Here is a 22,055-nt window from a genome sequence, read left to right on the forward strand (position 1 = left end):
GAGCCTGCCTGTGCCCCACCAGCTCACGCGGGGAGGCCAAAGCTAAAGCCCTTGGGCTTTGGCCCTGGGTGGTGAGGCTCACGCTTTGGGCGGTGGGGCTCGGACTTCAGCTTCGGCCCTTTTGCCAAGAAGGAACCATCTTCAGGATGATCTGTTGGAGATGACGTGCTATGGAAGAAGATGCCCATTGCGTGGAATGAGATGCGGTCTGTGCACTATAGCGTCACACACACACACTTGTACTTTTACATATAAATACGTGAGCAACACGATTTCCACACCAGACTTGTCCCCATATTTGTAAGTACATAAGTGTAAGTGCCAAGGGCACCGTTCCACGAGTCCTGTCTGTCACTCACGGCAGGGCTGGCACTGAGGACATGTTCCAGCCCCCAGTCGCCCCCAGGCCACTCCTCCCAGCAGGGGCGCGGATGCAGTTTACTCAGGGTAGCAGCAGCGACGCCCCAGTCCCAACCCACCTGTAACACCTGCAGACTCACCACCGCGGCGCCTCCTGCTGGCTGCTCCAGGAATTAGCTCTGTCCAGCCGTGGAGCCCCCTCTGCAGGTGGCGTGTCACCCATTGCTCTGCGGTGCTGTCTGGGACCCACGTTGTTCCCTGACTTGCGGCCTCCTCTTCTGGACAGAGCCCTCCGGCTGTGCCCCGCTCAGTTCTCCCCCTTCCGGGGGCATCCACAGTCCTCAGTCTGGCCCTGCCCTCGTGGCCAACTGCAGCCCCAGAGTCTAGCCCCCAGCCTCAGGGCCAGCCCCAGTCTGCATCGGGCCAGGCTCCTCCACGGCCAAGTGCAGCATAAGGGGGGGGACTCAGGCCCATCCACTACGCTGGGTCCCAGCCCAGGGACCCTCTGGCAGCAGCCATGTCCTGCCCTGCTTCTCTCCCCTCTACTGCTCGCGCTCCCTGGGCCACTTCCCCTGGGACTTCCTCGGCCCTTCCTTCCAGGGGCCTCAGCCCGGCAGGGACCAGGCTGGAGCTTTCCCTCCGCTCCCCTGAGCCTGCCCAGCGCTGCTCTATCTCAGGGGCTATCCCGGGGGCCAGTCCCCCTCCTCCCTTGCTTGTCAGGGAGAGACTACACTTACCTCTGCTTTGCAGCCTTTATATAGGGCCCAGCCTGGCCCTGACTGGCTGCCTTTCTTCCCTTCTCTGATTGGCCGGGTTCTGCACAGGCTCCCTCCAGCCTGCTTTAACCCCTTCTCTGCCAAAGTGGAGCAATTGCCCCACTACACCACCTCGCCATATCCAAGAGAGAAGAATGTTGCTCTTCAAATAGCCACGCTGAACCAATCAATGAAATTAATGGGTTTTTTTAAAATGAGTGGGATGGCCCATCATGTGCCTCTGCTCACTTTTTAAAGGAATCATTGCAGCCCATTGGCAGAGGCGAGGGTGGGGTTAGAGAGTGGCAAAGGGGTGGGGGGTGTCAGTCAGTCATCCTGGGTGGGGGCAGGGCACGATCGAAGCACACACACAAAAGTGCCCAGAGGACGAGCAGCCCATTAGCATTAAGCACAAAAACCTGCAACTTGGCTAAAAATAACCTAACAAGGCTTCAGAAATGTACGTTCCCGTTGGCTTTGTGCCCTCAGGGAGCTGCCGTGTCTGTGAGCCCAGTTCTCAGCACAGACACCTCTCACCTCCTTGTTCTCCCGACCCAGCCTTGCCGTGTTCACACCACAGCTGCCCCTGCCGCTCGGTGTTCGTCACTGGTCAGCGGGTGCCCATTGTCTCTGCAGGGTCTCAGCTCCTCACAGCCAGCGCTCCAGTGTCTCCCCGGCCTGCAGGCGCTGGTGTGAGCCAGGCCAGGCCCCGAAGCTCTGTGCCGTCAGCCACCCCCGAACCCCCCCAGCTGGGCAGGAAACAGCAGCAGCCTGAGCGGGAGCTGGGCGCAGGGTGAGCCAGGCCCCGATCCCTGCCCCGGGCTGGCCCACCCGGCGCCATGTTGCTGATGTACGCACTGCGCTGGCTCTCGCTGCTTGTCCAGGTGGGGCTCAGCCCCCCACGCCCCAGGACAGGACCCGCTTGCCCCTCCCTGTCCCCTCCAGGAGGGGACCAGCCCAGTGACGCCCCACGAGCAGCCACCACCTCAGCACCGGTGCAGAAGCAGGGATGTGCACTTCCACCTCCCCGGCATTGGAAAAAGCTGCGGAATTCCGCTAATGCCGCTATTTCCACGCAGGCCGTGAAATCACAGTGTCCTCAGGGCCCTGTCACCAGCGGGCTCATGCCAGGGCGACCTTGCTGCCCTACTCGATACAAGGGAGGACATGTACGTTACCCCGCAGCCGGCTCCGTTCTTTCTCCCCCACTGCAGAGTCCTGCCATTGATGAGAACACCGAGGCAGAGAAGGAGGGGACGGGGCACAGGGGAGAGGAACCTCTCTTCCCTGGGGACTGAGGTGCTTTCCCCCTGCAGGGAGATTAGCAAGCAGTGCCCCACATGACAGATGGTGGGCAGGGAGCTCTAGGTCAGCGTGGCCGGCACGTCGCACTCCCACACTGCGCATCGGCGCACGATGCTAAATCCAGAGTGAAAACAGGCACCACAGTCCAAGATGCCACTTTGCCGTTTTCCCGCAGAGAGCTTCCCTGCGGCACAGCACGGCTGCTGCGGTGGCTCTTACAGAGCCGTCTGTAGCCAGGGAGAACCGGCTTTCTGCCTCGGGTGTAACAGTGTTCGTGCATTTCCTCATCCTGCCTGGCGATGGGTTCTCCCTGCCACAGCTCCTCGCATGCTGCAAATAACCTGTTAGATTTTCTTAAAAGGGGTGGTGTGACGAAGTGGGACTGTTCTTAATGTTTCCTCTGAATACTGTGTGGGTGCCTCAGTTTCCCCTATGCATTTCTTAAGTCTCCAGTGTGCATAAATGGCCGACACTCTGTCTCCCTGGCAACAAATGGCCAGGGCCCTTCCTCCCCTGCAAGGGGATAGCTAAAGGTGAACACAGAGATCAGGTGACCTCCTGGCCCAGGAAAGAGACAAAGCCCAGAGGAGGAGGGGCTGGAGGGGGTTTCAGTTTGAAGCTGGCTGGGGACGGGAGTGAGGGCAGACGGGGTTGTCTGGCTCGCTGGGCCCCAGGATGGACCCGGCTGAGGGGTCCCGTTCTCTGGACCTACAAGCCCTGTTTTAGACCGTGTTCCTGTCATCTACTAAACCTCTGTTTTACTGGCCAGCTGAGAGTCACGTCTGACTGCGAAGTGGGGGTGCAGGACCCTCTGGCTTCCCCAGGACCCCGCCGGGGCGGACTCGCTGTGGGAAGCGCACGGAGGGGCATATGCTGAATGCTCCAAGGTCAGACCCAGGAAGATGAAGCCCTGTGAGCTTCTTGCCCTGAAGACAGTCTGCTCCGAGGGCAAGGAGGCTCCCCAAAGTCCTGACTGGCTTTGTGGGGAGCAGTTCCAGAGCATCGCCCGGGGACTCCGTGACAGGTGGTCTTTTCTAGGTAAGCACAAGGCCCCCTTCTCACAGCCAGGGATGGAGCAGGGCTGTGGTGGGCGGGCTGGTGTCTTGCTAAGAACTAGGGCAGGAAGGTGCTTTGGGATAAGTGGGAATCTGAGATAAGGTGACCAGACATCCCCTTTTGGCCGGGACAGTCCCTGTTTTAAGCCCTGTCCTGGCCGTCCCGACTTTTTTGGCAAAAGTAGCCTTTTGTCCCGTTTGCGTTTGCTGACTGGATCAGCTGGCAAGAGCAAAGGGACAAATGCCCGGGGAAGTGGTGATGCCAGCCCCACACAGGGGGGAGACAGGGCTCGGGCAGAGGGCAGACAGCGCTCGAGAGAGCAGCAATGCCACCCCCAGCCTCGCATGGGGGGGCAGGCAGGGCACAGGTGAGCAGCGACACCAGCCCCACCTGGGAAGGAGGGGGCAGGGCTCGGGTGAGCGGCTCAGGCCGGCTCCACATTGTTTGAAATGGGCCATCCTGATTATTCAATTCAATTTGGTTTTAAAGAACCACTCATATTTAAATCTAGTGTTTTCGGTGGTAATACAAGGACTGGGATGTCTAAGGAAACTGCTTTTATGACTTTTTGTTAGGCAGTGTGGTGAAACAGACGTTTACTTTTGTTGCTGGTTTGGTATATCCTATGGGAGACTAACCTCCAGTGTTGGGGTGTCTCTGCCCTATTTCTCAGCAGTTTGTCCTGAATTTGGTATTCTCAGTTGTGTCCCACAAAGGCACAGTTACAGACACTATTACGTGTTCATAGAGTGGGGTGGGAAAGGAGAAGGAATGCATGTAGTCCACAATTGCAACAGAATACTTGGGGGGAGGGGCCTTGAACAAGGGCACTCCTGGTTCTCTCTCTCCGTCCCTTCAGTCAGGCCGTCACAGTGACAACTGACAACAAGATGGGACACTTTCCCACTGACGAAGTGGGGTTTTCCCCTTGTTATGTTGTATGTGAGTTTTACTATTTTGCTTGAATACAGTGTGTGCCTCAGTTTCCCTGTGTATCGCGCCAGTGTCTAGGTGGTGGGGATAAGGGTGTGTGACCTTTGCTGAGACCTGAGGGCAGGTGAGGCTGCCCAGCTGCCTGCCTGTAGACAATGGCTGAACCGGAGAGCCAGGAGGGAGATGCGAACAGGTGACACCTTGCCCGGGAAGCAAGACACAGGCTGGAGGAGGGGTGACGGGCATGTCGGATGTCAGGCCACTGGAAGCGGGTCAGTCTCCTGTTTGGGGACTTGTAGGGGGGAGTCCGGAGCACCAGGCTCCTGGATCTCCCTCCCCCCCGCCCAAGATGGACTTTACTGAATGGTCCTGATTTCTGTGCTAACAAGCTCTGTTCTACGCTATGTTCCTGTCAACTAATAAACCTTCCGTGTTACTCGCTGGCTGAGAGTCTGTCGCGGAGCACAGGCCCAAGGCGCCGGACCTGCTCTGTCTGAAGCCAGCCAGGACTCTGGGGTGGCGTGTCTCCCCACAGGGCACGCTGCCCAGAGCAAACAGCCTCCTCGGCTCTCGCCTTCCTGGGTCTGACCTCGCAGCATCCAGCATCCCTGTCCATCGTGAGCCTCCCCTGGGTGGGCCCACCTGAATGGGACCCCTGGGGTAGGGTGACCAGATAGCAAATGTGAAAAATCAGGACAGGGGATGGGGGGTAATAGGAGCCGATATAAGAAAAAGCCCCAAAAATCAAGACTGTCCCTATAAAATCGGGACATCTGGTCACCCTACCCTGGGGAAGCCAGAGGGTCTTGCACCCCCACTTCGCAGTCAGCCGTGACTCTCTCAGCCAGCAGGTAAAACAGAAGGTTTATTAGTCGACAGATCACAACATAGAACAGAGCTTGTTAGCATAGAAATCAGTGACTTTAGCCTCATCCATCTCAGGGGAATCCCAGGCGAGATATCCTGGATCCGCCCCACTCTTCCAGTCTCCCAACATGACTGCCCAGCTTCCAGCCACCGGCTCCGACCCGCTTCTTGCCCCTCCTCCGGCCTTTGTCTCACAGTCACTTGGTCGCAGCCCCCTTCTGGGCTCAGGTTAGGAAGGGGCCATAGCATATGTGCAGGCAGCTGGAGCAGCCCCCATGGAGTCACACACCCTTATTGCCACCACCTAGACGTTGGTGCAATACACAGGGAAACTGAGGCACACACATTATTCATGAGTAACAGTAAGACTCACATAGGCTCACGTACAACATACAACACAGGCTCACATATAACACAACAAGGGAAAAATCCCCACTTTGTCACAGGGTCACAACAGAGTGTGGAGTGGCTTCCCCAGGGGCCCTGTCCAGGTGGACCCCCTGCAGGAAGCATTTAGTGAGAACAGGGGGCTGAATGCTCCAAGGTTAGGCCCAGGAAGGCCATAGCCGAAGTGGCTCCTTGCCCTGGACAGTAGCGTGCCACGAGGGGAGTCACGCTACCCAGAGCCCTGGCTGGCTTCAGACAGCAGTTCCGGAGCGCCGGGCCTGTGGCTCCGTGACACCCGCGCTACTCTGCAATGAGTTCAGCTGGCACCACTGTAGTAAAGGGCTAGTGGCACATGGGCCCGCGTGGCTTCAGGACACCAGCAGGAGTTGAGCTTTCTGTGTCTTTGTTACCCTCAGCAGGGAGATGAAGCAATAGGGTAGGAAGATGACAGGAGCTGCTCAATGCCTACTTCGCTTCAGTCTTCTCACAAAAATAACATGTGACGGATGAGTAGTGACGTTACCACAGACAATAAAGGGGAAGAGATGCAGATCGGGATAAGGAAAGAACATGTCAGATCTTCTGGCCAATTTGAAGGAATTAGCTGAAGAAATCTTGGAGCCACTGGCAAGGATATATACAAACTCCTGGATGACAGGAGAGGTCCTGGAAGACTGGAGAAGGGCTAATGTTGTGCCCATCTTTAAAAAGGGGAGAAGGAGGAGCCGAGGAACTACAGACCCGTCAGCCTGACCTCCATACCTGGGAAGCTACTAGAGCCATGTATAAAACATTCAACTTGCAAATATCTGGAGGATGAGGGGTGAGCACTAGCAGCCAGCCTGGATTTACTAAGAACAAGTCATGCCAAACCAGCCTGATTTCCTTCTTTGACAGGGTAACTGCTTGGTGGATGGGGGAATGCACTGGACATAATATACCTGGACTTTTGCAAGGCTTTTGACACATTTTAAATAAAGTTTGGTAAACAGAGGAATAAAGTGTTAAGCTAGAAATACGTTAACAGACCTTTATAGAGAAAAAAATAATGTTTATGCATTTAAGTTGATTTGAAACAAAGTTTGAATGACAGACATCAATAGAGAAAAATAATTGTATTTTTTTTTAAATAAAAGCATTAAATATTAGTAACAGAACATGTATTTTTTAGAAAAAAGATTTATGCATTTAGTTTGTTTTGAAATAAAGTCTGAAAAATAAGTGTTTTTTTTTAAATAAAGGCATGAAATATTAGTAATGGAACACGCATTTTTAGAGAAAATGGGGGGAGAGGAGGCTGGTTAAACAAGACGCAAAGTGAGAGAGGTTGTGAAACAGCCAAGAAAAGCAAAAGCCGTTCAGCCCGTTACACAGAGAGAGAGAAATGAAGGCAGGGAGGCTGCAGAGAACGCTTTCAAACAAGAGGACGGGCAGAAAGCCTGTGTCACTGACCAAGAAGTGTTGGTGTTCAACCTTGTGAAAAAGTACAAAATGCAAAATTCTTGGGAAGGCCCTTTTGAGATAATGAAGTGGTAAATGAAGACACATGTTATGTTGGAAAGCCTCATGGTGACACTGTCCCACAGCTAGTACATGTAAACATGTAAACATGCTCTGCTGTGTGCAAGGGGAAACTGAGGCACACAAGCTCATTGATCCGATGGCTGAATGCCAAACTGACTCATCTTTGGAAAGCATCAATATCTGGAATGTGTTAACACCAGCTGACAGGGAAGAGGTGTTCTCTGTGCTGCAAGAACACGAAGAAGGGTTTTCAAGCCAGGGAAGACACACTTGCTGACCCATAAAATCACCACAGAAGAACCACAGCCACCCCCCAGCAGATCCTACAGGGCTACTGGCAAGGTGCAGGAACAAATTCGTACAGAAATGCAAAACGTGTTAGACTGAGGAGTAATTAAAGAGTCTGACAGCTCTTGGGCATCACCTGTGGTCTGAGTCCCTAAGCAGGGCTGGCTCCAGGTTTTCTGCCGCCCCATTAGCGGGGAGAAAAAATAAAAAAAGCCGATTGGTGGCACGTTCTTTGGTGGCAATTTGGCGGCGGGTCCTTTGTTCCTGAGGGACCCGCCGCCAAAATGCCGGCAAAGATCCGGACGGGTCGCCCCAATAGTGGATGGAGCGCCGCCCCTTTGTATTGGCCGCCCCAAGCACCTGCTTCCTTCGCTGGTGTCTAGAGCCGGCCCTGCTCCTAAGAAAGGGAGCACTGTATGGTTTTGTGTTGATTATAGAAAGCTCAGGTCTGTCACGGTACCAGATGTGTGTCCTAGGCCTAGAACTGATGATGTGCTGGACGTTTTAAGCAAAGCAAGTATCTCAGCTCTTTTGATCTACCTCGAAGTTATTGGCGGATTCCTTTAGATAAGGATGCCCAGAAAAAATCTGTGTTTATCACTGATACCGGGCTCTATGAGTTCATAATGTTACCCTTTGGGTTAATTAATGCCAGAGTGTTAAATGGTTTACAAAACTTTGCAATAGCACATGTGGACAACAACACAGTGTTTAGCAACACCTGGGCTGATCATGAAAAATACTTGGAGATTTTGAGCTTTGACAGCCCAGAGGACAAACTATAGAAGCCTCTAAGTGTAAAATTGGAGAAGCCAGAGTTCCTTAGGGTTGGGTCTGGGGGAAGAGCAGTGTCAAATATCCCCTGATCCCTTCAAAGTTGAAGCCATTGCAAATTGGCCTGTACCCCAACCACAAAACAGGTCCAATCTTTCATAGGTCTGGCAAACTACAGAAGGTGGGGGGAGGGGGTTCAGTGACTGTATCTGCAATCACAGCTCTATGAAAAAGATTAAATTAACAACGTCATATGTGTGAAGGCATCTCAGGAAGAGTTTGATAAGGTAAAAAAATCTTGTCTACCACAGCACAAACGACTACACAATGGTTGGCGCCGCTTATAGACAAACATTGCCATGAACTGACTCCACCCCACCCAGGCAGACCCACCCTTTGAAATAAACCAGCTGATTTCTGGGCAGTGAGGTTTTACTTTTGGCCTCACACAGCTGGCTAGTGCCCCACTGCGGCTGCTGCCACGTTCACGGCTGAATGACAGGAAATACACGTTTTCAAAGTCAAAGGCTGAGCCCCAAGATCACCAGCTCTCCTGATCTTATCACTGTTCTCCAGCTGTGACACGCAGGGTCCAGACACCCCAAGGGGAGAACGGGGGGGGCTCTGAACCCCCAGGAGGGAGCAGTTGGTGTCTGCAATGTTAGTGGGTATAAAATATGTCAGGTGAGGTCTGTGATGAACACTTGTAATGTTCTGAGCTGGGTGGTCATTAGGAGATCTGTACAGACCATGGTGCTGAGTCCGTGTGTCCCTGTACAGAGAAGGCTTCGCTCGTGATCTGTACCACCATTCCAAGTGCACCTCTCAGCAGGGAGGGGCTGCCGCAGACTAGCTGTTTAGACAAAACTAACATCAAGTTCCCATTCATTGTCCAGCCAGGAAGAGGCAACGGGGGGCCCTGGAAGTTACTGGGAAAAAAAACCCAGTCTTGGAAATCTAAGAATGGAGGGAGGTGCCCCCACTCTGTGTAACCAGGAATCTCCATCCTCTGAGAGAAAGAGAAAAGAATTGCAAACCCTTAAAAGGGGAGGGCTGTGAAGTGACGGGTGTCCAGAACCTGAGGGCCAGCGTCTAAGGGGGTTATTGCCTGTGAAACACTAGATCCCCTCTAGGATGCGGGATGGGGGGAGCATGCTGGGAAACCAGTAGATAAATTCCCTTTTGTAATACAGCCTAGCTAATCCGGGAGTGTAAGGCCTGAGGTTGGGTCTTTATATTCATTTCCTGTGTGACTTGTATGTGTTGCGTCCCCTCCCTATTTTGTCTTGGAATCTGTGATTTTTCTGTTAAAGAACCTTTATTAATTTGACCCCAAGCAGGTTTCTGTTGTGCAAACTGTGCAGAGCACGTGTGCCACGGTGAACTGGTGGAGGGGGGCTGGTTTCACACATTCGGGGGTGACAACCCAGAGGGGAAGAGTCCGTGTGTCTGAAATCAGGGTAGATGGATTTGGGGAGTGTAACGGGGACTGACTCAGTCACTCCAATCCCCACCAATATACGTTAATTGAGACCCAATTAGAGGATCAATTAACAAATGGAGCTACAGCTGAAGGGCTAATTAGAGGGGGAAAGAACCCCAGGTCCTGGGAGCAGATAAATGGAGAGGAAGAAAGCCCTGGAAGCAGGGGGACCGGGACCCCCCAAGCAGGGCAGAGATGGCTGCTGCTAGTTCTGTTCCCGTCCCACAGAAGGAGGTGGGGGAGCTGGCTGGGACGTGTAACTGTGTAAGCAGCACCACAGGCGCTGGCCACTGGCACAGCCCAATAAAGCACCGTGGTGATGAAGGAGCCCTGGAGTGGGTGTGGTCTGTGCCATAGGTGAGAAAGGACTCCCAGGTGATCCCCACCGTTACAGGGACACTTGGGACAGGAAGGTCTGTTGGGGTCACCCTGCAAGGAGTAGCTAGGCTGGTAGAAGCCAGGGGGAGACCTCGGTGCCTGTGGGCTGGCTGCTGGGGTCAGGGCTCGGTGCCATCGCAGCACAGCGCTAAGGCACTGGCTGTTACAAGGCAGGTGGTGACAGAACCACACACTGGTCTGGTGATCCCCAAAACATCACACCCGCTAGTTAGTGTTTGTCTTAAAAACCCAGCTCCTCTCCCCCTTCCTCCCCACTCAAGGGATGATGTGAGGATCTTGGCTTTCATTTAAAAGTGGAAAAAACCTAAACAAAATTACTTTAGTAGATATGCAAAAAAAACAACAGAAGTGGGCTGTAGTCCACGAAAGCTTATGCTCTAATAAATTTGTTAGTCTCTAAGGTGCCACAAGTACCCCTGTTCTTCTTTTTGCGGATACAGACTAACACGGCTGCTACTCTGAAACAACCCCACAATTGAGGAAGAAGGCTGTGCTGGTTAAAAAATGGCCTGGATAAGAGGGGAACGGACAGTCTCTCTATATATCTATAAACAAATAGAAGAAATGGGAAATTGATGGTAATTAATATGTCAGATGTTAGGAACTGTAGAAAATTGATCAGAGAAGCCAAGGGACATAAGGAGACATCTAAGGCCAGCTGAATTAAGGATAATAATAAGAATAGGTTTTTTTTAAGTATATGAGGAACAAAAAGAATCCTGATAATGAGATTGGTCCTTTCCTAGATGGAAAAGGTAGAATTATCAAAAGAAAAGACAGAAGTGTTCAATAAATATTTCTGTTCTGTGTTTGGGGGAAAAAAGATGGTGTCGTCATAGTGTATGATGATGAAAATACTTTTCTACTAGTACCTCAGGAGGATGTTAAACAGCAGCTACTAAGGTTAGACATTTGTAAATCGAAGGTCCAAATACCCTGCATCCAAGAGTTTTAAAAGAGTTGGCTGAGGAGCTTGCTGGAACATTAATGTTGATTTTTCAACAAGTCTTGGAGCACTAGGGAAGTTCCAGAAAACTGGAAGAAAGCTAATGTTGTGCCAATACTTAAAAGGGGTGAAATGGAATATTTTTAAAAGGATGAGCTGTGTAATTATAGGCCTGTCAGTCTGACATTGATGCCAGGAAAGATAGTGGAGCAGCTGATGCAGGATTCTATTAAGAATTAAAGGAGGATAATATAATTAATGCCAATCAACATGGGTTTACGGAAAATAGATCTTGTCAGACTAACTTGATCTTTTTTTTGCTGGGATCATGACTTTGGTTAATAAGCGTAGTAGTGTTGACAGATTCTACTTTGACCTGGCACCACACAACATTTTTAGTACAAATCTAGAACAATATAAAATTGACCTGGGACATGTTGAATGGACTGAAAGGTGCCTGGCTGATAGGTCTTCATGTAACTGTAAAGGGGGAATCGTAATGGAGCTGGGCTGTTTCCTGGGGTGTCTCAGAGCAATCAGTTGTTGTTGTTTTTTATCAATAACCTCAAAAAAATCAAAAATCCCTGTAAAATGTACAGATGACACAAGCTGCAGAGGAGAGGTCACTTGGTAAACAGGGACACACAGGCTCAGCCCCACGGTCTGTACAGAGCTCCTAATGACCACCCTGCTCAGAACATTACAAGTGTTCATAACTGATCTCACCAGATGTATTTTATATACGCTAACATTGCACACACCAGTTGGGTCAGCTGCTCCCTCCTGGGGGTTCAGACCCCCCTGTTCTCCCCTTGGGGTGTCTGGACCCTGCGTGTCACAGCAGGAGAACAGTGATAAGATCAGGAGAGTTGGCAATCTTGGGGCTCAGCCTTTGGCTTTGAAAACATGTATTTCCTGTAAGTCAGCCGTGAACGTAGCAGCAGCCGCACTGGGGCACTAGCCAGCTGTGGGAAGCCAAAAGTAAAACCTCACTGCACAGAAATCAGCTGGTTTATTTGAAAGGGTGGGTCTGCCTGGGTGGGGTGGAGTCAGGGCGAGGTCGATGTTTGTTTGTCTGTTAATGGCACCAGGAACCAGTGACAGTAGGTTTATAATTAACTAACAAATCTTTAAGTTCAGGTTGGCAAATAACACAACCATTGTGTATTCATTTGTGCTGTGGTGGCATCTGCAGAGGCCCCAGTTGGGCTCAGGGCTCCTCTGCGCCGGGTGCTGCACAGACACTGGGAGACCCGGTCCCTGCCCCACAGAGCTCACGGGCTAGTTGAAAACAAAAGACAAGGAGAGAGTGATGGAAATGGGAATCAGTTCCCACGGTTACGGTGGTTGGCTGGGTGCACAGCTCGATAGTTCACATTTAAACCTAAATCTCTGGCTCCCAAGCCACCGCCAGGCCTGGGGGAGCTGGTTGCTTATCAGCTGGGCGGCAGCAGTGGGCCTGGAGCGGGGATTGACCAAGTGGCACGTGGAAGCATTGTGGGGAGGGGACATGGACTGTAGTTGAATCCCCTGGGCAGGTTAGTTAGAAGGTCTCAGTGTCCCCTGGAGCAGGGCTGCCAGAGTTACTAGATAGGTTCAGCAGCTGTTTCTGATGCTGGAAAGTTTCCATTAAGGACTAGCAGTTTTGCAGAGGTGCATCTGCTGTGAAGGCTGAGTCCCAAACCTGTACCGCTCTGGGACAATGTTTTCTGTTGGCGGGGAAGGGAGGGCTAGGAGGGGTCCCATCCCCCCCCGTTTTCTGTACTTGCTCAAAGTTCCCTCAGCCGGGATGGGCCTGAACGCTTTTAAGCAGTGGTCCTGAACTGAGTCAGGAGTAGGGTCACCACCTGGCTAGTATTTGACCAGCCTGGCCCCATTTTTTTATGGATTTGCGAATTTGCAAGGGAAATAATTTAATCTGCCAGGGTTTTTTATGTGGGTCTAAAGAGCTGCAAGACCGCTAGCCCTGAATGGAAACTTTCCAGCATCAGAAACAGCTGCTGAACCTATCTAGTAACTCTGGCAGCTCTGTTCCGGGGGACACTGAGACCTTCTAACTAACCTGCCCAGGGGATTCAACTACAGTCCATGTCCCCTCCCCACTGCGTCTCTCCCCCTTTGGGCTTCCAACAAAAATTAAAAAATAAATCAATGAAAAGCGTCAGGATAAGTCAAAGAAGAACCACCCCCACGTGGCCTGCTTTATGTGTCCACAGGCGCACAAAACCTCACAAGGCCACATTTAAAAATGTTTTTAGATCATTCGTCTTTAATGCTTCCACGTGCCACTTGGTCAATCCCTGCTCCAGCCCCACTGCTGCCACAAGGACGGTTAGCAACCAGCTCCCCCAGGCCTGGCGGTGGCTTGGGAGCCAGAGATTTAGGTTTAAATGTGAACTATCGAGCTGTGCACCCAGCTGACCACCGTAACCGTGGGAACTGATTCCCATTTCCATCACTCTCTCCTTGTCTTTTGTTTTCAACTAGCCCGTGAGCTCTGTGGGGCAGGGATCAGGTCTCCCAGTGTCTGTGCAGCACCCGGCGCAGAGGAGCCCTGAGCCCAACTGGGGCCTCCGCAGATGCCACCACAGCACAAACGAATACACAATGGTTGTGTTATTTGCCAACTTGCACTTAAAAATGTGTTCGTTAATTATAAAGCTGCTGAGACCGGTTCCTGGTGCCATTAACAGACACACAAACATCGACCCCACCCTGACTCCACCCCACCCAGGCAGACCCACCCTTTCAAATAAACCAGCTGATTTCTGGGCAGTGAGGTTTTACTTTTGGCCTCCCACAGCTGGCTAGTGCCCAACTGCTGCTGCTGCTACATTCACGGCTGAATGACAGGAAATACACGTGTTAGGCCCAAAAACTGAAAAACATGCTTATCTCGGCTTCTGCTTGTTATCCCAGTAAACATGCTTATCTCAGTTCTCACTGTCGTTTCCCATGCATGAAGCTGCACGTATACAGGATGTATAGAAGATATATGGAAAAGGGGAGGGGGTTGGACGGACCCTGGGAAAGGAATGTGAAGGACGGGAAGCTAAACAGATGTATCCTGATTACTACTAGAACTGAATTTAAACAATGCATAAATTAGCATAATTTAGACACGCTAAATTGTTTGTCTCTCTGTATAAAAAAGGGCCCAGTTGTGCTTGTAAGGTGTGTCTCTTTCTCAGGCACTAGCCGAGTAGAGCACCCTCTCAGCTGACTGACTAAATAAAGGGTCTGGTATCTGTCCTCTTGTCTCTCCGTGCCTCCTTGGGGTAATTGGGCAGCTCCAGGGGGAAACGAGCCCATTTGGCTAACACACGTTTTCATAGATTCATAGATTCATAGATTATAGGACTGGAAGGGACCTCGAGAGGTCATCGAGTCCAGTCCCCTGCCCGCATGGCAGGACCAAATACTGTCTAGACCATCCCTGATAGACATTTATCTAACCTACTCTTAAATATCTTAAATACCAGAGACGGAGATTCCACAACCTCCCTAGGCAATTTGTTCCAGTGTTTAATCACCCTGACAGTTAGGAACTTTTTCCTAATGTCCAACCTAGACCTCCCTTGCTGCAGTTTAAACCCATTGTTTCTGGTTCTATCCTTAGAGGCTAAGGTGAATAAGTTTTCTCCCTCCTCCTTATGACACCCTTTTAAATACCTGAAAACTGCTATCATGTCTCCTCTCAGTCTTCTCTTTTCCAAACTAAACAAAGCCAATTCTTTCAGCCTTCCTTCATAGGTCATGTTCTCAAGACCTTTAATCATTCTTGTTGCTCTTCTTTGGACCCTTTCCAATTTCTCCACATCTTTTTTAAAATGCGGCGCCCAGAACTGGACACAATACTCCAGCTGAGGCCTAACCAGAGCAGAGTAGAGCGGAAGAATGACTTCTCGTGTCTTGCTCACAACACACCTGTTAATACATCCCAGAATCATGTTTGCTTTTTTTGCAACAGCATCACACTGTTGACTCATATTTAGCTTGTGGTCCACTATAACCCCTAGATCCCTTTCTGCCGTACTCCTACCTAGACAGTCTTTTCCCATTCTGTATGTGTGAAATTGATTTTTCCTTCCTAAGTGGAGCACTTTGCATTTGTCTTTGTTAAACTTCATCCTGTTTAACTCAGACCATTTCTCCAATTTGTCCAGATCATTTTGAATTATGACCCTGTCCTCCAAAGTAGTTGCAATCCCTCCCAGTTTGATATCATCCGCAAACTTAATAAGCGTACTTTCTATGCCAATATCTAAGTCATTGATGAAGATATTGAACAGAGCCGGTCCCAAAACAGACCCCTGCGGTACCCCACTCGTTACGCCTTTCCGGCAGGATTGGGAACCATTAATAACAACTCTCTGAGTATGGTTATCCAGCCAGTTATGCACCCACCTTATAGTAGCCCCATCTAAATTGTATTTGCCTAGTTTATCGATAAGAATATCATGCGAGACCGTATCAAATGCCTTACTAAAGTCTAGGTATACCACATCCACCGCTTCACCCTTATCCACAAGGCTCGTTATCCTATCAAAGAAAGCTATCAGATTGGTTTGACATGATTTGTTCTTCACAAATCCATGCTGGCTGTTCCCTATCACCTTACCACCTTCCAAGTGTTTGCAGATGATTTCCTTAATTACTTGCTCCATTATCTTCCCTGGCACAGAAGTTAAACTAACTGGTCTGTAGTTTCCTGGGTTGTTTTTATTTCCCTTTTTATAGATGGGCACTATATTTGCCCTTTTCCAGTCTTCTGGAATCTCTCCCGTCTCCCATGACTTTCCAAAGATAATAGCTAGAGGCTCAGATACCTCCTCTATTAGCTCCTTGAGTATTCTAGGATGCATTTCATCAGGCCCGGGTGACTTGCAGGCATCTAACTTTTCTAAGTGATTTTAACTTGTTCTTTTTTTATTTTATCCGCTAAACCTACCCCCTTCCCATTAGCATTCACTATGTTAGGCATTCCTTCAGACTTCTCGGTGAAGACCGAAACAAAGAAGTCATTAAGCATCTCTGCCATTTCCAAGTTTCCTGTTACTGTTTCTCCCTCTTCACTAAGCAGTGGGCCTACCCTGTCTTTGGTCTTCCTCTTGCTTCTAATGTATTGATAAAAAGTCTTCTTGTTTCCCTTTATTCCCGTAGCTAGTTTGAGCTCATTTTGTGCCTTTGCCTTTCTAATCTTGCCCCTGCATTCCTGTGTTGTTTGCCTATATTCATCCTTTGTAATCTGTCCTAGTTTCCATTTTTTATATGACTCCTTTTTATTTTTTAGATCGTGCAAGATCTCGTGGTTAAGACAAGGTGGTCTTTTGCCACATTTTCTATCTTTCCTAACCAGCGGAATAGCTTGCTTTTGGGCCCTAAATAGTGTCCCTTTGAAAAACTGCCAACTCTCCTCAGTTGTTTTTCCCCTCAGTCTTGATTCCCATGGGACCTTACCTATCAGCTCTCGGAGCTTCCCAAAATCTGCCTTCCTGAAATCCATTGTCTCTATTTTGCTGTTCTCCCTTCTACCCTTCCTTAGAATTGCAAACTCTAGGATTTCATGATCACTTTCACCCAGGCTGCCTTCTACTTTCACATTCTCAACGAGTTCCTCCCTATTTGTTAAAATCAAGTCTAGAACAGCTTCCCCCCTAGTAGCTTTTTCACCTTCTGAAATAAAAAGTTGTCTCCAATGCAGTCCAAGAATTTGTTGGATAGTCTGTGCCCCGCTGTGTTATTTTCCCAACATATATCCAGATAGTTGAAGTCCCCCATCACCACCAAATCTTGGGCTTTGGATGATTTTGTTAGTTGCTTGAAAAAAGCCTCATCCACCTCTTCCACCTGGTTAGGTGGCCTGTAGTAGACTCCTAGCATGACATCTCCCTTGTTTTTTGCCCCTTTTAGCCTAACCCAGAGACTCTCAACACTTCCGTCTCCTATGTCCATCTCTACCTCAGTCCAAGTGTGTACATTTTTAATATATAAGGCAACACCTCCTCCCTTTTTCCCCTGTCTATCCTTCCTGAGCAAGCTGTACCCATCCACACCAACATTCCAATCATGTGTATTATCCCACCAAGTTTCAGTGATGCCAACAATGTCATAGTTGTATTTATTTATTAGCACTTCCAGTTCTTCCTGCTTATTCCCCATACTTCTCGCATTTGTATATAGACATCTAAGATACTGGTTTGATCTTTCCTCCCAGTTTTGTCCTGACTCTCCTTTCTCTCTGCCAATATAGCCCACACTCCCTCTCGTTTCCGACCCATCTGCCCGGTCTCCATGTTCCCCACTTACCTGTGGGCTTTGCTCACCTGTCCCCGTCGAACCTAGTTTAAATCCCTCCTCACTAGGTTAGCCAGTCTGTGTCCGAATAGGGTCTTTCCTCTCCTCGAAAGGTGAACACCATCTCTGCCTAGCAGTCCTTCCTCGAGTAGCATCCCGTGGTCTAGGAAGCCAAAGCCCTCCTGGCGACACCATCTTCGCATCCAGGCATTCACCTCCATGATGCATCTGTCTCTGCTCGGGCCCCTACCTTTGACAGGAAGAATCGAAGAGAATACCTTTTCAAAGCAAAAGGACGAGCCCCAAGATTGACAGCTCTCCCGATCTTATCTCCTAAGTCCCATCCATTGTCCAGCCAGGAAGAGGCAACAGGGGCCCTGAAAGTTAGTGGAAAGACTTTGAAACTGAGAAAAAAACTCAAGTCTTGGAAATCTAAGTCCAGTGGAAGGCAATGAAAAGGATCAGGGGGCCGGGGCACATGACTTATGAGGAGAGGCTGAGGGAACTGGGCCTATTTAGTCTGCCGAAGAGAAATAATAAATAAATAAATAATGGAGATATCCCATCTCCTAGAACTGGAAGGTACCTTGAAAGGTCATGGAGTCCAGCCCCCCGCCTTCACTAGCAGAACCAAGTACTGATTTTTGCCCCAGATCCCTAAGTGGCCCCCACAAGGATTGAACTCACAACCCTGGGTTTGCAGGCCAATGCTCAAACCACTGAGCTATCCCTCCCCCCCAAAGAGAAGACTGAGGGGTCATCTATGAGGTGAGCAGCAGTGTGGGCAGCTCCCGTAGGCCTGTGTGTGGGGGTGGAGGGAGGAGGAGGCACAGACAGACAGATGCACACAGCCATGCAGCCCCCAGTGGATGGACAGAGAGATACCAACAGCCATGCGGTCCCTGGAGGACGGACAGACAGACGCACATGGCCATGCAGTCCCTGGGGGATGGACAGACAGATGACAACAGGAATAGGGTCCCTGGGGGACGGACAGACAGAAGCATGTGGCCATGTGGTCCGAGAGGGACGCATAGACAGATGCACATGGCCATGTGGACCCTGGGGGATGGACAGACAGACACATGCAGCCCCTGGGGGATGGACAGACAGAAGCATGTGGCCATGCGGTCCAAGGGGGATGGACAGACAGACACACACAACCCTGGAGCCTGTGAGGGGCGAGGTCCTGGGGGAGGGGCGCAGTCACCCCATTGTTCTGCTGAATGTCAGAGATGCGAGTCCCCGTTTTATAAATGTACAAACTGCTCCGTAATAAAGAGGCACAAGTAGACCCCGAGCCGGGCGCGCCGCGTGGTGTCCTGCAGCGGAGCTGGGCTGGCTGCGAGGGCAGCACCCCGATGGCACCGGGGGGTGATCCAGGTGCCCGTAGAGCGTGGGGCGAGGGGGAGACCAATGCCCCAGCGCCCATCAGGGCCCTGCCCCATGTGCAGGCTGCCTGCTGCTGCAGCCGCTCCCACCCAGAGCCAGCAGCTCCCTGCCCATTCCCCGCCCCACGCTCCACCCTAGGGCAGCCGGCTCCAGCTGTGTGGGAGAGAGCGCCCCCCCCCCCGGCATTGGGAAAGTGGCCCCTGCCCAGCCTGGGATGTGTGAGGGGGTGTCAGGCTCCTGGGGGGTGCCCAGGGGACCCCCACGCTGCCAAGCCAGGTTTGCCTGGACAAAGGAATGGGAGGGGGGAGGCTGCCAGGTCCCCTCCTTGTGCTGAGCTCAGTGGGGGCCCCGAGCGCGTGCAGGGAGGAGTGACCCCCATTGCCCTCCCGCCACGTGAACACGCTGCCGTCACACACACACACACACGGCTCTGAGGAGGGGAAGCACCAACACCCCTAATCACAATTCTGCCCCCCACACACGCACACACACAGAGGAGCAGGGCTGGTCCACAACATTTTGGCACCTGAGGCGGGGAGCTCAAATGACGCCCCCATGTCCCCTCGCTCGGGCCAAAACTTTGAAAGATCTTAATTCTGCCTTCTTCCTGTTCTACTCCTCTCATGGTACTGCTCTGCTACCTATCCCAATAAAGGAGAACTAACAACTTAAAATGCCTTGTTCAAAAATTGTAAGTAACCCTTAACTTTCAAACGCCTGAACAGCAAATGTAACTTTTCTTGTCTGCATAGTAAACACTGGCATTTTTATCTGTTTGAATAATCAAAGTGGTGCTTTCCTGGCCTTCTTGGTTGCAAAGATTTGAACTGCTTCCTGCTAAAGGTCCACAGTCTGGGCCAGCTCATGCTCTACTGAGATGGTTGCAAGGCCGACCAGCCTCTCCTGTGTCATTGTGGAGCGTAGATGTGTTTTTATTAACTTCAGCTTGGAGAAGCTGCGTTCTTCACTGGCAACTGTTACAGGAAGTGTTAGAAGTATGCGCAGAGCAACAAAAGCATTTGGAAAGAGGGTGGTCATCTTATTTGTGCACATATATTCCAGAACAACCTTTGGAGTTGATCCTGCTGAAATGTGTCTTGAAAGGGCTTTCAGATCATCACCTAAATCACTCGCATCAATATCGCGCATGTCATCATGTGTCAACACTATCTCTAGTGGCCTGCATTGCTGGTGTAGGTCTTCTTCAGGTATAGTGAGGAGTTTTGGAATATCATACAACATCCCAAATATACTGCTGTGTTCCTTGAGCTTCATGAAACGTTCTTCAACTGACTGTATTGCACAGTCTAGCACCTGGTTAAAGAATTCAACTTTGAATTGTTGTTTGGGGTCTCTTATGGGATTATCCTGTGCCTTGTAATTAAAAGGTCTTCTTCATTGGTGACTCTTGTATTCTTGAATGGGTGGGAAAATAGCTTCAGTGTGAAGTTCCTCTGCCAACTTGTGTGCACTCTTCAGAACGTTTTGAAATCCCTCATCTGACCGGTAAGACTGTAGGTATGACTTTGCTTTGTCCAGTTGTTCCATTGCTCCAGATATATCAAGGTCAACCCTTTGGGGTCTCTTGCTTACAATATTTATTTCAAACAGGATGTCATGCCACAACACTAAGCCACACAGAAATGTGAAGTTATGTATGTGTCTGGTGATTCCATTTCCCTCTGCCACTGTTCTCCCACGAACAGTTCCTGTCATAGCATTATCCTCCATAATGGCAACTATGGCATCCTCTATCTTCCCAATTTGGTGTTCGATAGGCTTTATCGCCTCCACCCGACTTTCCCATCGTGTGGCACTCAGTGGTTTCAGTGTCAGAGAGGATGTTCCCAGATGTTGCTTCAAAATTTGCCATCGATGAGTTGATGCAGAGAAAAATACAGAGATGCTTTGACTTACATTAAAAAAACCAGCAGCCTCACTAGAAGCTAATGCTGCATCACTGACCACCAAGCTCAGTGAATGAGAACTGCATGGGACAATAAAAGCTCGAGGGTTTTACTCTCGGATCCGTGTCTGCACTCCTCTGTTCTTTCCTCTCATGTTGGCACCATTATCGTAGCCCTGACCTCTCATGTCAGCTATCGCAACTCCCATTGTGACGGTGCCCCCCATAAGGCTTTATGGAATACGCTTATGAATGTATATGTGACATAACTGGAATATGTTTTATGCTACGTATGCCATGTAACATATCTCTGTAAAGGTTCTGATCTACTGAATCTATTCATCCTATTTGAATGCATGTACCATTTTCATATTCGAAGTTATGAATATTGGCTGTGTACTGGCTTGATTTTAACTAGCCTAGTAGAGCATTTGGTCAGCTTCCTGAGAAAAGTGCACATTAAGTGCCCAATCAAAAACCACTTAAGCCAACAATGCACTTGAAGATGCCAGTTCACATCGGAGCCTTCCCTGGAATGTGGCTCAGTTTTTACCAGCCAAGCCATGCCCCCCACTGCCCCCCAACCCCCTGACCTGAGCCCCTCCTGCATTCTGCACTCCCTCCCTGTGACTTTATGAGTGTAATATCATATCTCATTGGAAGGTGACAGGGCCAGAAAGAGTTAATTAACTGACCTGACCCATGGCCGAACTTTAAAGACTGGTTAGGAAGATCTGTAAATAAATAGAGCTTTGAAATGCAGCCTGCATTGTTAGATTTAGAAGGGGAGGTGTTTGCTCAGGTCCTGTGATGTAAGCAAACAAGTCTGTCTATTGCTACAGCTTTGATTCAAAGATCAAAAAAGGAATATTAACATTTAGGAAGACACTTAAATTAAATAGTATTATTGTCTCTATGTCTCTTTGAAGGTTGTGGTAACCTGTATCTGAACTAGTTTAATGGATAAATTACCCTGTGCTAATTACCCAGATGTTTGGGAGAAGGAGAGTTAAGCCTATTGTTTTCTCAGGCCAAAAGGCTGCTGGAAATGTATAAAAACCCTGGGACACAATCCTGCTTCATCTCAGATCTGCTTTGGGTTTCAAGAGGGGGAAATCTTAAGCCACAAGGATTGAGATCCCCAGTCACTGACTGGAGTCACCCTGAATATGGACATTGGACTATAACCTATGGACTCTTTCTAAAAGGACTTTTGGCAACTACAAGCTCATCTCTGCTATGTACCTGAACCTCAAGAATTGAATTCAAGTCTGTCTGTATATTGATCTTTTAACCAACACTCTCTCTTTTCTTTTCTAATAAATTTTAGCTTAGTTAATAAGAATTGGCTATAGTGTGTATTTTGGGTAAGATAAGTTATAA

The 22,055-nt window shown here is 49.9% G+C and overlaps 1 protein-coding gene across 1 annotated transcript in view; it reads right to left on the reverse strand.

Moving 5' to 3' along the window:
• Positions 1-22,055, reverse strand: part of LOC101946673 (uncharacterized) — a 107,581-nt gene that overhangs the window by 83,602 nt on the left and 1,924 nt on the right. The gene's annotated exons all lie outside the window — the stretch shown is intronic.

The sequence above is a fragment of the Chrysemys picta genome, chromosome 11 (genome assembly GCF_011386835.1).
Source record: "Chrysemys picta bellii isolate R12L10 chromosome 11, ASM1138683v2, whole genome shotgun sequence".
In the NCBI taxonomy this organism is placed as follows: Eukaryota; Metazoa; Chordata; order Testudines; family Emydidae; genus Chrysemys; species Chrysemys picta.